Source organism: Pimephales promelas, chromosome 2 (genome assembly GCF_988280905.1).
Source record: "Pimephales promelas chromosome 2, fPimPro1.hap1.1, whole genome shotgun sequence".
NCBI lineage: Eukaryota > Metazoa > Chordata > Actinopteri > Cypriniformes > Leuciscidae > Pimephales > Pimephales promelas.
The window spans coordinates 45,451,134-45,464,783 of NC_142770.1; the positions used below are offsets into that span (position 1 = coordinate 45,451,134).

Consider the following 13,650-nt stretch of genomic DNA (forward strand, 5'->3'; position numbering starts at 1 on the left):
AGACATGTTCCTGAAGACCATTGTTCAAACATGCTTTATCACCTACACCAGACCAGGTTATATTGATGGAAAGGTGATTAGAGAAGATACTCTGAAGCATTCGCCACATGGTTGTCTTTAGGTCCCTCTCACATTTGATTGTCAAAAACCGAAGCTGAAAATACAAAAAAAAGTGTAACAAATTACATTTATCTGAAGCTTCTCATACATTTAAAATGTAACAGGGTGTGGATTCAGACTGTAGAATATGCAGTGTACAATCTTAATTTTACTTTTTTGAAAGAAAAAAAAAGTATTTTTTTTTTTACTATGGCGATATAAACGAAATCAAAACACTTACAAATTGTTCCAGGAGTTCTTTATCCTGCCTCATACTGTTGTCAAGAAACGGCAAATTTTCCTGGGTGTCTAGGGGGAGTAACAGATCCCCTGGCAGGGATAACTCTCCAAAAGACATATTGGCACTCAAAATGTTGCAGCATAGGGTCCGTTTTGTTGTCCATGCTACGCACAACATCACCAAATTCTCCAAGGGTGTACTCACACTAGCCAGTTTGAACCGTGCCAGAGCGCGTTTGACCACCAAAGCGCGGTTCGTTGGACTATTCTGAGTGGTCCGAACCGTGCCCGGGCGCGGCTCGATTAGCCAGCCCTGGCCAGCTTGGAAGAGGTGGGCCAGAGCACGGTTCAGTTGGACTCGGGCACGGAACAGGACGCGTGAAGTCATGGTTTTAGGAACTGTAGTCCGTAATCAAAGCTGCAAAGTCCTTTCTGCACTTCAGCTGGTACCTTGCAAACCTCCTCATACGAGCAGCACGATTACGTGAAAATTTTCGCGCCACAAAGGCGACACATATGTTTAACAACAGGCTGTGAGAGGGCTGTGGACCAAACGACAGAAAATTATCCACAAAGAAAACAGAGCGATGGACTCCATAGTGTTCAGAGAGCGCCGCTCTTCTTGTTTATCCCGAAACCTATGGAAACCGTCGCACCATAATGATGACGTAAGCGTGCTCCGGCACGAATGCTGAAACCCTATGTGAGTGCAGGCCAGAGGGGGAGTGGGGAGGGGGGACAATCGTACTCGGTGTGCCTAGTGTGAGTACACCCCAAGACGTCGCAGCATTGGGGTCTGATCTGCACCTACAGGGGTTCCCAGAATAAAAGAATAAAGTAGTCAGTCCGGGTCCCTCAACTACTATGACAGTTATATCTAGGTCTACTACATGTACAGATGGGCCTTATTGGGAATTACACCAACAACCAACGCTTAAGTTGTTTGCAAGTTGTACCTGATTGCCCAGTGTGAGCAAACATCTTCAACATTGTCCCATCTTGCTTCACCTGCTCTCGAAGTGAGCCGCTGTCATCTGAAGCTACAAAATGAAAGGCATATGGTAATTTTGGACCTACATTACACACAAAAAAGTTAAATTTAACGTGCATATTCTCACCTGCTGGTGCATTGCTTTTCATTCTGGAGTCTCTGTAAATCTGCAAAAAAAATATATACATATATTTTTAAAAATTTCAACTAAAGGCACTATTTTCAATACTGTTAAAACAATGCACAGTAAGACATATGCCTAGAATATACCTTCATAGCAGAAAACTTCATGCTGTACAAGAGGTGCCAGGTGAGTCCAAGGGCCAATAACTGAGCGATGACTGTCTATTGTTTATTAAGGCACCCAGGCCAAGGAAGTTTTCAAATGAGAAGCATGATATGTTATCAAGGACAGCATACTTTTTGGCATCTTGCATGTAATATGTCACATGTTCTTTTCCATAAAGCTTGCTGCAGTGATCAAAGAGAACCAATATTAACCACTATAGCTACATTGTGAACTGAACTAGCAGCATACTTGTTCGGACAAACAAAATAATTTACACAACCTATACACAATATAGTATATTATTATACAAGTTATACTTAGTCTATCTAGATGTAAAGCTTTGGCTGTAACTACTGTAAGTAGCTAATTATTACATTTCTACATGTAACGTTACTAGCAACATTGCTTAACCCCAGTGTGTCCTAACAAAGGCAAAACGGCATGTGTTTTAGCTAACACGTGCTAACGTTAGCCACTCTAGCAACAGGACTAGCAGCATATGCAAGAACAAAAAAGACTGTAGAAGAAATAAAAAAGGGTCAAATTTACAATGCTTACGGATGATAAATTTACTTATTTACAAAATTTTAACTTCACTGTACAGTCTCTTTATTATCAAATTTCTACATCATGTGATTAACACTCCTCGATTTGAACTAACCCAAAGAATGAAGTGGCATCCTCTCTCTGGTGTCTGGCCACCAACAATTCTTGGAAACCGAATTTTCTGTGCATCATACTGTAATGAAAGAAATAGGAAACACATACTGTGCCATTACATGTATAAACATGCAGGAGAGCTTAATATATATTTATTTTGCAAATTGTACAGTACCTCAAGAATTTTCAAATGAGAATCTGAAACTGTTTTTGAAGCAAGCCAGTCTCTATGCCACAAAAGGAATGTGTCAGTCGTCAAGGCTATACACTAAAGAGAGAACAAAATTACATGTATATTGTATAAAGGAAGTGCGCTACATCTGTCACATAACCTGTATGTTGAATAAATCGCACAATAGGAATACTTACTTACGTTTCTGAATAGTAGTGTGAAAAAAAGTTTATGTTCTCAAGTGATTACTTACATTCTGGGTCTCTGCTGCAATTTGTGCAACCCTACAATTTACTGCCTTTAAAGCGCAATACGAAAATAAATTTGAGGAAAATTATGATGTGAGTTTCAATATCTACTGTACATGTCTTAAAAGTTAAACATTACATTTTAGATAAGAAGTTCACTAAAAATATTATCAAGAATATTAAACAAATATTTGTCAAAATAATTGGTACTCACATTATCAGTTAGCCATGGCATCAAAATACCGGTGTCTTTCAAGAGATCAGGTGGGAAAACGCTTTTCAGGTCACGTAGTTCCAATGAGGTGTAGTGAGAGATTTTTGCGATGACAGTGGAGTCTCTCTTCTCGACAGAATAGAGATGTGAGATTTTGTCCTAATGTTGAAAAGTTGTGTTAATATTTTTATTTCCCTGTTATGGTATACAACACCATGGGTGCAGCCCATATGCAACACTCCACCTGTGTAACAGTAACAGAAAGGTTATTGAGCAAATGTTTTCTGCAAAATTATGGGTATTAAAACAAGAAAATACGACATGGAATGACAATATCATACCTCCAGCTTTCTTCAGCTTCACGAACATTTTGGGGTAAATCTCAACAGGGTCTTCTTTCCCCGCTGATTCTGCCAAGCCCGTTCCCTTGGCTGTGGTTTCGCTAGATAGCAGGTAGGGACAGTGGGAATCTCGTTCATCCATTCATGCGCGTCACTAATTAGATGACGAGGCAGCAGGTCCCCGCCGAGCCGGTAGTCAGAGATGCAACCTCCTCTCACCGACCCCACGAGGATCCACACCAGCCCCCCATTTCTGTCCATACCGTTATTCTGTACACTGCCGTGTGACAAAACCTATTCAGGCATGTTGACACTGTTAACCCTTCACGGGACCAGCTTGGCACATTACCCCATTCAGGCCTGTACATCACAGCAGGCATGCACAACGGGAATCACGCCCTCGATACCTACTTCCTTCGGGTGGAGGAGAACCTCCGCAGAATTTCCAACGAGTAGAGGAGGCACCTCCGGCTCATCAACTTCGCAAAGGATTTCATCCTCCGCTTCCCCATGCCTATGGTTTCAAGCAGTTTGGTATTGCCTTTGTGCCATAGGCCTCTCACGCCCAAGGGGAACCCGAAGATCTGTACATGCTTAACACCCAATTTCGATGCGATCACATTCTTATAGGGCCCGTAATAGTCCTCTTTTTGCAGCCCTGCCACCGTGAGAGTGTCAGGAGCCAACTCATATCGGACCGTTACGTCAATGACCAGGGTGCAATCCCCACGGATGAGTACCAGGTCAAGTCGTCTCACAACCACGTTACAGGTTCTGAACTCCCATTCCTGGCGTGCCTCCCACCCGAGGGACTCCGCCTCAGCCCCGAGGAGACGGCACAACTTGTGGTGCCGGGCAATCCTGGCCACGCTCATGGTCGGGCATTGCCCTAGTATGTGTGAACATGACTCCAACCTATGTGGACATCTCCTGCAAGTTGCCTCAGTCTTGCTTCTACCCCGACACCGAAACTCTCGAGTGGGATACACCCCGGCACGTAGCTGAAGAGCCGTAATGTACTGCCTTTCGGTCATACATGCGGGCTTCCTCAGCCACGAGTTGCTGGCAACCGCTTCCCTAAAGCCGAGTATACCCACTCCCTGGGTAGGGAGACCTGCCCACTTCAGGAATTCGTCACGTCTCCAATCGAATGGAGAAACACACGTGTGGGTCAGCAGGCCGGTGGCGTCTCCTCTATCGTTCAATACTTCCTCACTAGCCAGTGGGAAGTTCTCATTAGTGCCACCGGCCCTCATCCACGCCCTTTCGAACTTGGACCGCATGTATGGAGTCAGCATCAATGCCCTGGTAACCGGATCTACAGAGCAAGAAAGGCGGTGAAGCCTTCTTGCTTGCATGGACGGAATGTGCCGAGTGAGCTTGCAAATCCCCAGGCCACCATCCCGGTTTTTCGCTTACAATAGCCCATCAGTGGTGGACGGAGCAAGGTGCAACCACTCCTTGACCGCCCCCCTGATTATTCCGTCCGCGGCTCGCAGCACATTATCACCAACCTCCCCCAGGTCGGCTTGATAGTAAAGGCGAGGAAGGGCATACTGGTTAAGGAGAACCACCCTCTGCGAGGGTTTAAGGAGGGATTTCCCGATGCTCTTGACCCATCCCTTCAGAGCACCTGTCAACTCAGGCTCAACCACCCCTCCCCAGGGGTTAACCTTCACGCCCAGGTACTTAACAGCCTCGCTGATGCTGGTTTGTAAGATCGCCTCCCCCCCCAGTACCCATGGAGGGAAGTCGTTGACTGTAAATGATCCAGCACCAGGTTTCACGTAGAAACTTTTGCATTTTCTTGGTTGAGTCCTGAGACCGGTACTCTGGCAGAACGGGTCGAGCAGATGTAAATTGTACGCCATATCCTTCCAAGATCCTCCTACCAGCACAAGGTCATCAGCAAATGCAAGGCACACTACTGTTTGACCCCCTTCCATAATGTAGCCACGGCCATTGCGTTCAAGGCCTTGGATCAGTGGATCCAAGGCAAGGTTGAAAAGCAAGGGGGACAATGGATCCCCCTGCTTCACACCAACCCTCACTTTGATGTCGGGGGTATTCCTACCCCCGAACTCGACACAGGTAGAACTGTCCGTGTAGATCTGCTGGATCAGACCTACCATGTGGGGATCCACTTTGATTAGCCCAAGAGCCGACAGGATGTGCTCATGGGAAACGGAGTCGAACGCCTGTGCAAAGTCGATAAATACCACTGCGAGTGGGTTGCGCTCTTCTTTGCAGTGTCGGATGAGGCCTCGCTGCACCTCGATGTTCTCCGCACACCCGGGGGTAGCACGAAAGCCCCTTTGTCTAGGGTGAACTGGGCAAGATTCAGTTAGCCGCTTTGTTAACACCCTAGTGAAGAGCCTCAAGATCATAGACCCGATGGTGATGGGCCTCTAGTTGCCCACCTCCATCACCGCCCCTGGGTCAGATGTCTTGGGAATAAGTACCGTTCGACTTTTCTTCAGGCGGGAAGGAACCACTCCCATAATCCACCACATGTTGAACAGCTCAGTGAGGGTCTCGCACCCGGGGTCCCAATTGAGAATATCCCGCTTCCCAATCCCATCTGGGCCCGGTGCGGAATCGTTCGAGGCCTGCCGGAGGCTAGACTGGATCTCACCCTGGGAGAGTGGCCCCATGAGAGGAGTGTTATCAGCACACTCCTCCGCCCTGAATTGACCCAGCCCACGGAAGGGGGGAGGGTCCCCCATTTTGCCTGGAAGAAGTTGTGAATAACTTCAGCTGAAATGGGACACCGTGTGTCCTGTCTTCCATCAAGAATTTCAGCTGCTAGGCGGGCCGGGTCATGTTTGAATCGGTATTGGGTCTTGTGGTAGGCGCGTTTATGGGCAAGATATCTTTCACAGCACCTATTCCGATACCGAGGGCGAGCTCGCTTGTTACCTGAGGACGGCGGTCCTCTGGGACCACTCTCCCCTCCATGGACGCATCCTTGGAGTATCCGTTGCGTTGCCGCTTCCACCAGTTCGGGTACCTGGTCGCAGCCTTCCAGCCAGGCTGTAAGCGCTTGAATGAGTCCCGTGTCGTCGCCCTCCCCCTCGCTCACCATTTTATGGGCCACCTCTCTGAGGAGAATCAGGAGGCCACCCTCTGGCAAGTTGGGTTGAATGGGAGGGACCGACGCACTCGCAGAAGGCTCAGACGTATCCTCACTCTCCCTCGCAGCTCGAGATTTGTGCTGTCGTTTGGCGGGATGACCCTCTGCGGAGGAGTCCAAAGTGCTGAGAGTCTTAATCTCCGCCTCAGTCTGCTGAGGAGCAGAACTTCCCCTTTTCCTGCTCAACTTAATCATCTTTCTGTTTCTAACCTCCGGGTGGACGTGCAGTTCGTGAATACTCCACGCTCGTACCGTCCCAAACATAGCCTCACACCCCTCACACTTTACCGCACCAGCCGGTGCGGCGACCTTCACTCCTCCGCATTTGGGGATGTGACAAGCTATTTTATGGGCCGATTCCGAGGTTTTTCCGCACAATCTGCAGCTGTATCTAACAAGCGCCTTTCCATGCTGGATCGCGAAGTGTTTCCTGATCCATGCAAGGGTGCTAGCCGACACGCCACACAGGGCACAAGTGAAGTCCCGCAGTGGAAGTAAAACCACCACTCCAGTAACCCCAGCCTGCGCCCTGCTGGAGGTAGGTACGGGTCGCTCATTCCCGTTCCTTTGGGAGGTGCCAGTTTGCACTGGACCTGAGGCTTCTTTGATTTGACTCCTCGCTTTGAGGTTTGCTGCATTGCTCTCTGTCAGGGTATTGCCTCCCACCCGTCCCCTGGGGAGACGAGTCAATACCACTGAACATCTCTTAACGATAACCGGTCCAAGGGTCGAATTGCCTGATGAGCCACCACCACCATCATGATCCCTGGCTCCGGGACCATGAGGGGAACTAGCCATACTGTGGTCACCCGATTCAGAGGCTTCCACAGGGTAGCTTTTTATACAGGGCGCCCTACCATCCTGTATGACGTCGTAATTAATCGACATTGCATCCCCAGGTGGCGCTGATACGCAGTGCGGGAAGGAGCAAGATATCCCTCATGGTCAATCACCAGACATCAGCCTTCCCTGGCGCATCGTCATCCCATCTGCCAGGACACCCTAGCAGCCATATACCGAGGGAGGGGTGCTCTCCCTGGTTCCCGTACACCAGAGGTGTCTGCCTAGCGCGATTTCCCGGCAAGGTGCTGTTGTATTTCTCTCACTATGCAGACAAGGGGTCTAGTGAGGCCAACGAGCTTAGAGTAAAGCATCGTCTTATATCGTAGTGCAGACAGGGAGGAGCAAGACCACCTCTCATGGTTATCAACCAGGTGGGGGCCTCCCCAGGCAATAGTTCCAATCAATCAGGGATCCCCAACAGGGGTTGCAATTGGCAAAAAGTAACCGTCAAATCTCTTGAGTTTCACTTGTGCAATCCCTCCCTAATCCGATGGCGGGTCATGGGAATAACGCCGCCGGATCGCAGGTCGGCATCGTTTACGGTCGGAACTACGACGGTATCTGATCGTCTTCGAACCTCCGACTTTCGTTCTTGATTAATGAAAACATTCTTGGCAAATGCTTTCGCTCTCGTCCGTCTTGCGCCGGTCCAAGAATTTCACCTCTAGCGGCGCAATACGAATGCCCCCGGCCGTCCCTCTCAATCATGGCCCCGGGTTCCAGAAACCAACAAAAGAGAACCGGAGTCCTATTCCATTATTCCTAGCTGCGGTATTCAGCGGCGACGGGCGGCCTGCTTTGAACACTCTAATTTTTGAGCCCACACCACGCCCGTTTCTGAAACTTTGCACATGTCTACTGGCTAATAAATGTGATGTGTCTGAGTTTCTTGCAATTTGAAGCATGCTAAGGGTCTCAAAAGCATCCTAAAAGAATGGTAAAGTTTGATGCGTTGCCACGGCAACAGTTTCAAAGATATCAAGAGGAGACGACTCAACGCCTGCGATATGTTATGGCGCCGTTTTATACATAAACAATATTTATATTTATTATTTATATATAAACAATATAAATGTAAGCCAGAGGAGAACTGGCCCTAGCCTGGTTCAACCAGACTCTAGTTCATTTCATTTCCACATAGAGTCTGGAACCGCTCCATTGAAAAACGTTTCCTTCCTTGTAGGCGGGTTCACTATTAAAGTTCAAATTTATTGGATCTGCCCAAAGTCACTCACGATCTGCCATAGCCAATCGCTAACGGGGTGTCGTGAGTGACGTATGTCACGCGCCGAAATGGCTGGAAACAACAAGTCCGAATGATCAGAGGATTATGTTTACAGTAGGATTTCAGTCAACGAGCGCCGCAGGTTTTGTTAATCTAGGAACAATTATTAATTCGAAATGTATATTTGACATGAAGGACAGTGATATATTCATTCAATGGTGGAAGCTGTGTCTAATCATTACAAATACGCCGCTGTGGTCGTTTTCTGATCTGCCGCAAATGCTGTAGCAGCTACAGTGAATGATCAGTCATGTCTCTATCTGCAGATGTGTAATAAACAACAACTTTTTCATATTACGTCTTATTGATTCTTAATTACCTTAATTATGGTCTTCAAAGTATGTGTTTGTACATTTTTATGTGCCATTTACTTTTTTTAGTAAAACAAATCAACCATTGCCATCTAAAACTGAAAATCAAATATCTTCAAAGTATGGTTTTTCACATTTTTATTTATGACAATTATTTTTTTTAAATCACAACGAATTTGTATGATTTACAACATGTAAAACTGACACACCAACCTCCTGCACGAGTGCACAAAGGGGCTCAAAATGTTCTATACATCACAAGAATCAGTAAATATACAGTTGGGAATATGAGCGACTGACATGACTCCTGAGCGGATCTTCAACAATAGTTTAGCAGCCAGGACTCGGGGCTTCCGAACACCAGGCTAAACCGTCCGTCCAAAATGTCACGGTCATCGTGCACGAACTGCCCAGCACAAACTTCCAAACTTTCTGCCTCCTTCACTTGGTCCTCAGTTGTGCAACAAGAGGTTAGACGATAACAATCCGGCTTTAAATTCTGTATATTCGGCAGTTTCTTTTCCAACAACGGACCGAATAGCTTTTCTCACGTCTTTCTCCGCTGCCATTACTGAATTGAAACTGACGCGCTTACATCAACGTCATCTTTCTCAGCCACTCCTTCTATTCGCTGATTGGTCCTACAAAAAATTGTTTTTTGGAAACCTAAGGATATGGAGCGATCCCAGACGTAGTACTGAAGTAAAATGAAATTGAGCGGAAGTGCGTAGGAGGGCGCAGCCAGGCTAAACTGGCCCCCGACTGAGCCTGGGTTCTCCCAAGGTTTTTTCTCCATCCAATCTGATGGAGTTTTGGTTCCTTGCCACTGTCGCCTTGCTTTTGGCTTGCTCAGTTGGGGTTATTTAGTGTTTAGCAATATTATTGATCTGTGTTGTACTACTTTCATGTTATCACTGTGAAGCTGCTTTGATACAATCTGTATTGTGAAAAGCGCTATATAAATAAATGTGACTTGACTTGAAGAATCCATTCACACGTCTTCATCTGCCGTATGTTTACATTATACAGATGAAGTTTGAAGCAAATCGGGTTATATTAAGAGGGTGATTTCAAAGCATTTTGAAAGTGACACACTTTCTGCTGCCAGTTGGTGGCGCTATAACTTAGACTCACCATGAGACTCATGGACCAAGTGTTCGGACCACGTTCCAGGGGGCGCTGACGAGCCCCCCTGCCACGCCCGGGTACCATCTTCAGCCCGGCCCTGATGGCCGCGGGTTCTGACCCGTGTGCAAAGTTTCAAGAGTTTTCGAGCATGTTAAGGGCTCCAAAAGTGCCAAAAAGGTAGTAAAATAATAATAAGAATAAATAATCCTAAGGAAAACAATAGGGCCTTCGCTCTTTCAGGGCTTGGGCCCTAATAAATAATCCTAAGGAAAACAATAGGGCCTTCGCCCTTTCAGGGCTTGGGCCCTAAATATAGCTGCGAGCAGCGATTGCGGGCCCAAGCCGATGGCACCGCAACCCTGGTGTCTTTAGTTACCTAAAGGCACCGGGGTGGCGGTACCGCCGGCTTTGGCCCTTCATCTCTACTCGCAGCTATATATATATATATATATATATATATATATATATATATATATAAAAGTCGGTGTCATCGCCTTTAGGGTTTTTCTGCACAACGTGCAAAAACTTAATCCCCACTTTTTTAAGTATATATATATATATATATATATATAAAGAGGGTTATTCTGCACAACGTACAAAAACTTAACCCCCGCTTTGACTGTCGAAGAGAAGTGTGCTGAAGAGCTTGCATCTATACTTCACACTCTTACTTTTTACCCCAAACACACACACACACACACACACACACACACACATATATATATATATATATATATATATATATATATATATATATAAAGACAGAATATTACTTGCTTTACCTGATTAGAATGCTACATTGAAAAACTTTAAAATTTTAATTAACTCTCACTCAACAGATAAATCCCCTGCCCACTCCCCACACAGGATTGTCCTCAAACAGAGCACTAATCTGTTTATTTTTAAGTTACACATTCTACATTGACTAAAAACACATTTGATGTTTCTTTTTTAATCAGAGTATTATTTTATACAGAAAAAAAATATTTGTAATTCAGATGAGAATGAGGTTAGTGTTTTACAATATTAAGGAAAGCAAATGTATTGAAATATAGCACATGAATTTTAAATTCATTCAGCTTCAATTACCAATTTGTAGTTTACCAATTTATCTTACTTTTATTTAAAGCAAAGTATACGTTTAAAAGATTAGGGTTATATGCATATTTTGTCATTTAAAAAAAAAATACAAAATTTTTATGCAAAAAGACAAGGACTTGCAGGAAAAATCTACAGTCAGCCACACACACCCACACACCCACACACACATAAACACAGACACCAGCAAACCACACCAGTGCGAAGTCTTGATTTGCCCCGGTGATCATTTCTGAACGTTTATTCCCTGATTCTGGTTTTGGACTTTGGACTGTTTGACTATTCTTCGATTGATATCTGCCTGGCCTGAACTCGGCCTGTTTCCCGTTTACGTTTATTGCTGCCTGCCCTGATCTCTGCCTGTTTCCTGGATTATCCTGTTGCCTTGTCTGCATTGCTCTGTCTGCCTCGTCTCGACCCTGCCTGTACGACTCTGTTTAATAAAAGCTGCAAATGGATTCCTCTGTTCCCTGTGGTTCATTACAGAAGACTTCGCGGTCTACTAATCCAGCAGCCGTCATGCAGTTAACCACCGAACTCACAACCCAAGCTTCTCGTTTGGATCTACACCATCAACAGCTAAGTCACCTGACCACTCTCACCGAACAACTGGTACAGTGAATGCAGGAGCTTCGCACCACCATCGGCGTCGTACCAAACACGCCCGCTCCACCACCTTTACCGAGAGCTCCTCCTGAAACTGTGAGTACCGCAGTCAATCCACGACTCGCATTTCCTGACAAATTCGATGGTACACCAACAAAATGCAAAGGATTCCTGCTACAATGCACAGTGGCGGTTCTACTTCGAATTACACCCAGGGCGAGACCCCCTTCGAGCGCCCCCCCCCCCCCCCCCAAAAAAAAAAAAACCCAAAACACAGTTAATAGAATCAACCCAAAACACAGTTACAACAACAACCCAAAACACAGTTATTTTGCTAGATTCATCTAACTTTCAATGGAGGAACTGAAACTGCGCATTGGTTATTGCCTTGAATTATATGCATGGCACACTTTTAGTTATGACTTGTTATCACAAAATTGAGTTTTTAAAAGTAAAAGGGTCAGAGAGATACTTATTTTGTAACATAATACTTATCTCTTAAATAATTTTGAACAGCTCTCATATTAACAACTATCCATTATTGACCTAAAATAGCTTTTGTAGCCCCTAAATGTCACTCTTAAAATGTCAGGACAGAAGGCCAGAATCAGAGATTATTTAGAAAATAGAAACTTGTACTTTGCATATTATAGTCTACTGTAAAAACGCATAATTACAGTTGATTTTAGTTGATCATTATGAAAATTATTAGATAATATAGTGACCAAAATTATCACATTCACAGAATCTTGTTTAAAAAGCCTAATACACAGTGAAATCAATTCACCAAGTTAATAACATTAAAGATTTGTTTTAAAGGAGTGTCTTTTATCTTACCTATTAAACTTAAAAAAATGTTAACACAAAAAAAGGTTTTATAAAAAGATAAACCTCATATTTTGGCATTTAAATCATCTCTATAAAAAGAATGAGTCAATAAAGATACATTCCTGATATTTATAATGCACAGTAGCTTATCTTTTATTGTTAACAGTAAAATTCTCCCATGGCTGTCGTTGCTATACAACCATGCACTCATTACACTGCGCTCTCCAACGACAAAGATGTTTTAGTAGCTAATGTATTTCCACCACAGAAAAACGCTTGCTGTAGCTCTGCTTAAAGATTTATTTACGGAGAAGAGAAAAACACCCAAGTGTTTGGGTGCACGTGCACTCCCATACTGAAAAGTTTATGAGCGCGCGTCCCGTGAGCGCCTATTTGAAACATAGAGGATTTGAAATAACGACCTCGAGCGCGCAAAAGACGCGATACGTGAACTAATCAGGAGATTCCCTTGACATCGCTTCTGCGCACGGCACCTTCTCAGCAAGCAGGGCGCAATTGCCAATAATTGAATCGAAATGATAAAAAAATAGAAAAACTTTTACACAGAGGATTTTTTTTTAACTGCTCATGCCGCCCCCCATGTGACATGAAGAAATGCCGCCCCGGGCGACTGCCCGGTTCGCCCGTGCCTAGAACCGCTACTGACAATGCACGATTTTCGTTGAACAACAACCGGCACTATACTCCAGTCATGGGAGTCGCATTGCTTTTGTGTGTTCGCTACTCACCGGCAGAGCACTAGAGTGGGCTACGGCTATCTGGAGACCAGAGGGAAATACATTCATCACATTTCAAGAATTCACTCAGCAGTTTCGTCAAGTTTTTGAGCATACCACCGGAGAGGGAGAAGCAGGTGAACAGCTCTTAAATCTCACACAGGGAAAAGAAACCACTGCTGATTATGCCCTCACTTTTCGCACGCTAGCTGCACAAACAAACTGGGTAGAGGCAGGGGCGCAACTACCCAGTTTCAGAGGGGTATGCAGCAACAATTTTAACGCCCCCCCCCCCCCCCCAAAAAAAAAAAGGAAAAATAAATGTAATGTAAGTGTGCCGTGTAAAAAGTGAGTAGGAACAAATGAGAGCTAACAGATAAAATAAGTGCAAAATTGTCGTTTATTAATACAATTAAACTAGCTACTC

The 13,650-nt window shown here is 45.1% G+C and overlaps 1 long non-coding RNA gene across 1 annotated transcript; it reads right to left on the bottom strand.

The window, feature by feature from the left end:
* LOC120478163 (uncharacterized) lies at positions 1-2,617 on the bottom strand. Its single transcript, XR_016147438.1, has 7 exons — positions 2,455-2,617; positions 2,281-2,358; positions 1,601-1,801; positions 1,458-1,497; positions 1,296-1,379; positions 341-1,146; positions 1-154 (listed from the first exon to the last, which is right to left on the bottom strand). It is a non-coding gene; the product is annotated as an uncharacterized LOC120478163 (long non-coding RNA).
* Between the last annotated feature and the right edge of the window lie 11,033 nt (positions 2,618-13,650).